The sequence below is a fragment of the Triticum aestivum genome, chromosome 3B, assembly GCF_018294505.1.
Source record: "Triticum aestivum cultivar Chinese Spring chromosome 3B, IWGSC CS RefSeq v2.1, whole genome shotgun sequence".
NCBI lineage: Eukaryota > Viridiplantae > Streptophyta > Magnoliopsida > Poales > Poaceae > Triticum > Triticum aestivum.
In genome coordinates this window covers 344,557,954-344,562,678 of record NC_057801.1, presented here as the reverse complement: position 1 = coordinate 344,562,678, position 4,725 = coordinate 344,557,954, and positions in this window count along the sequence as shown.

Genomic DNA, 4,725 nt, shown 5'->3' with positions numbered 1-4,725 from the left:
CTTCATCGCCTCCTCTCTTTGTGCAACACGATTTCCCCTCTGCAGAACCACAAAGGGGCTGGTGCGCCCATAGGTGATCGTGTCCACCCACGACATCTTTGGTGTGCCAGGTAGCGGAGCTCAATTGCGCGAACCCAAGTTTGAAACAGCGCGTCGAGCTTCATCATCATCTTCTTCGTCCTTATATTCTCCATCCATGGCACCCAAGAAGAAACCAGGCGCGACTGCACACCCCTCCGCTTTGAAGCCCCCCTCGCACACAGCCGCAGACACCGTAGGTGCCGCGACGGTGTTGGGTGACGTGAGTGGTGTGGGAAATGCAACCAGTGCAGGCCGCAGCGTCATTGTGGCCCCCATGGCCGACGCTGGAGTGGGAAATGCCAGGGCTGGGCAGCATCAGCAGCATCCTGACGAGCTTGGCCCGGAAGCTGCATGTGGAGGAAACGTCCAGTCTCTACCTCCCCACCGCACTAGCGGACATACTGGCAACAACAATGGCCGCTCTGGCACAAGCCGCGATCCTCCAGTTGTGCCCACCACGGGCACGGCTACAAGGCGCACACCTGGCCCAAAGCAAGATGGGCAGGGCGGAGCGCCAAACGGGGTCGTTGACCCCCAAGCACGGCCTTCTCATTGCTAGACCGCCTTGGCAATCGGTTCACGGCGGCCGTAACATTCCATAGATACACCCAGCAGCTGTGATTGTCGCGTTCCATTCGAACATGCGCAACAGGAGGATGCAAGCCAAAATGAATGTCTGGCTGCCCAAGACCGTCAACAAGTTGTACACCTTGGCGGATAAGTGTGCTTGAGCTGAAGAAGGAAGGCGACTCCCCGGAGAGGAGGCTGGCGTCAAGATTGATTTAGATGATGATGACGGTGCCGCCAACCCGACAAGGAGAAACCTGAGGCGCAATAGGAAGCGCAAAGACAAGGCAGTGTTGGCCATTGAGAGCTCTGGTGATCTTAGTGCCGACAAGAAGGCCAAAACCGAGGCCCCGGCAATGGAGCTGCCATGTGCGCCGATTGCCGGGAGGCCGCTGCAACAGAGAAAGCCGGGCAATCCGACGGGCCATACTACAAGATCCACCGCACCAAAGGCCAGATCTCCAAGAGTGCCACCAACTTGAGCAGGTTGTTAAGATACCAAGAGGGTGCTGGCAGAAAAGGCCGTGGTGGTAGAGGAGGCCGCCGCGGCAAGGCCCTGCGGCAGAAGGAAAAACCTGCTAGGGGTCATAAAAAGAAAGGAGACGATGGGAGCGATGAAGAGGATGAGGAAGAAACCAACAAGCAAGAATTCCAAATGGCAACCGAAGCCATGTGTGTTGATGGGGGTGCGTCTTTGCACTCCTCTCATCACCGACTCAATCAGTTGGCACGTGAGGTCAATGTCGTGGAACCAGCTACGGACTCCCAAAGGCCACTTAAATGGCCCCGCACGCCTATCATCTTTGATGAGGCAGATCACCCTAACCATACCACTGGTTGGGTGTTTGCCGTTGTTGGTTTCCCCGACAATTGACAACCTCAAGGTAATAAAGATGCTAGTTGATGGTGGGGCTGGGGTGAACTTAATCTCCCTAGAGTGGTTGGCAAGCTGTAGATCCCTGATGAGGAGCTCAAGGCTACGGGTACGTTCCAAGGAATCAACCCCGGAAGGAGCCAGCCCAAAGGGGAGGTTACATTTGGCAGGGAACTAAATTATCAGGCCGAGAGAGTCGTGTTTGACGTTGTTGAAATTCCTTTACCTTACAATGGGTTTCTTGGTCGCGCAGCTCTGGCAAAACTCATGGCAGCATCCCACTATGCCTAGAACACCTTAAGATGCCAGGGTCGACGGGTATCATCTCGATTCCATCAGATAAGAAAGATGCAATTATGATAGAGGCGAAGGTGTCCCCATGTTTCGATGAGATAGCAATCGTTTTCTGTGGGAGTCAACTTTGACGATCCGACTACAAACATGCAAAGATGTCGCACCTTAGCAATCGCTAAACCAACTTCCGAGGGGTTATTGACCACGCCGGAGCACGATCAACCTGACCACAAGGGTCTATTTCCGGCGAGCACACGAAGAACAAGCAAGAAACTGAGATTGCAATCTGGATATTGCGAATAAAAGAAGAAAGCTTTATTATTGAAGGTGGGGTTCTGTGATGTCTTGGTCTGGTCGTTGAACACAAATGAAGTACACGAAGTTGCAGTTATGGCGAACTTTTAATATAAACAAAACCAAAAGTCTAAAGGACGACCTAAGGGCTATATATATGGAGGAAGAGGGGGGAATTTCGTGGCCCTTGGGAAAGGGGTCCGAAACCAGCCCTATCTCTTGTTTCCCCACACATACGGACTCTAAAAATAGCCCATACTTATGTATTTTGAAATTACATGGGCCTAGCCCAATAATAAGGTGACGCAGCACCTATAATAGCCTCTGGACGAAATTTGTGAAGTGGCATCTTGTATATTTCGTCCAAGCCTTCATGCACTCATTATGGTGGCTTCAATGTCATGAAATCATCACTTGAAACTTCGTTCTTGTTTCCCTTGTGCATGCCATCATCTCCATGCTTGCTCTTGCTCAAATATTCATCCTTCTTCAAGCTAGGTCCTTCATTTGTAAGCAAAACAAATGTATCCAATTTAGGCAACATCATATTCTCATGAACATTAGAATCATTACCAAGAAACGAAACTGCATGGTAATTTAATTGGCGTGCACGAGCTCTAGTAATTGGTCCAGTATGTATAGTAGCAGGAGTTGTGGGTGTAACAATGGTATTGATGTCCTCATCATCCTCCCCTTCTTGAAATGAAGTGGTCCTCGACGGGAGTTCATCTTCCTCACCCAAATAAGGCTTCAAATCTGCAATGTTAAAAGTGGGACTAACGCCAAAATCTGCAGGCAGCTCAAGTTTATATGCATTATCATTTATTTTCTCTAACACCTTAAAAGGACCATCAACACGTGGCATTAGCTTTGATTTGTGCAAATCAGGAAATCTATCCACACGCAAATGTAACCAAACAAGATCTCCAGGTGCAAGCACAATATGTTTTCTACCCTTATCTCTAGCAAGTTTATATTTAGCATTCATACGCCCAATGTTTTCCTTAGTTAACTCATGCATTTTTAACATCAATTCAGCGCGTAGTTTAGCATCAAAATTAACCTTCTCCAAAGATGGAAGAGGCAACAAATCAATAGGTGCACGAGGTAGGAAACCATAGACAATTTCAAAAGGGCACATCTTAGTAGTAGAATGCAATGAACGATTTATAAGCAAATTCAATATGACGCAAGCTTTCTTCCCACATTTTCTTATCATTCTTCAAAACATCCCTAAGCATAGTAGATAATGTTCTATTGACTAGTTCAGTTTCTCCATCAGTCTGGGGTGACAACTAGTACTAAAAAACAGTTATGTCCCCAACTTAGCCCAGAAACATCTCCAAAAGTGGCTAAGAAATTTAGTATCACGATCTGAAACAATAGTATTGGGCACACCATGCAAGCGAATAATTTCATGAAAGAACAAATCAGCAACATTAACAGCATCATCGCTTTTATGACATGGTACAAAGTGTGCCATTTTCGAGAATCTAACCATGACAACAAATATGCTATCCTTCCCTTTCTTTGTTCCAGGTAAACCTATAACAAAGTCCATAGATATATCCTCCCAAGGAACACTAGGTACAGGCAAAGGCATATATAAACCATGAGGATTGAGTCGTGACTTAGCTTTTTGACATGTAGTGCAGCGAGCAACAAAACGCTCACATGCCGTCTCATCTTTGGCCAAAAGAAATGTGTAGCAAGTACGTACTCCGTCTTCTTCACGCCAAAGTGTCCCATTAATCCTCCTCCATGCGCCTCCTGCAACAAAAAAAGACGAACGGAGCTAGCTGGAATGCATAGCTTGTTAGCACGGAACACAAATCCATCATTAACAACGAACTTGTTCCATGTTCTTCCTTCTTTACAATTATACAATACAACTTTAATATCAACATCATGCACATATTGATGTTTGATGGTCTCCAAACCAAATATTTTGAAATCAAGTTGTGAAAGCATAGTATAGCGACGAGACAATGCATCAGAGATAACATTTTCTTTACCCTTCTTGTGTTTAATGGCATAAGGGAAAGTATCAATTAATTCAACCCATTTAGCATGTCTACGATTCAGTTTAGCTTGAATTCTTCAAAGATTCATGATCAGAATGTATAACAAATTCTTCGGGCCATAAATAATGTTGCCATGTTTCTAAAGTCCGAACAAGAGTATATAATTCTTTATCATAAGTAGAATAATTCAGACTAGGCCCACTCAATTTTTTTAGAAAAGTATGCAACAAGTTTGCCATCTTGTAATAACACACCTCCTAATCCAATTCAACTAGCATCGCATTCAAGATCAAAAGTCTTATTAAAATCAGGAAGTTGGAGTAAAGGAGCATGTGCCAATTTATCTTTCAATACCGTGAAGGCTTCTTCCTGTGCGGTACGCCAAACAAAAGGCACATCCTTCTTTGTGAGCTCATTGAGAGGTGCAACACTGGTGCTGAAATCTCTCACAAAACGCCTATAAAAACCAGCGAGGCCAAGAAAACTCCTCACTTGTGTGACCGTTTTGGGCTGCTCCAACTCTCAATAGCTTCAATCTTAGCTTTATCAACTTCAATTCCCTATGGAGTAACAACATAGGCAAGAAAAGAT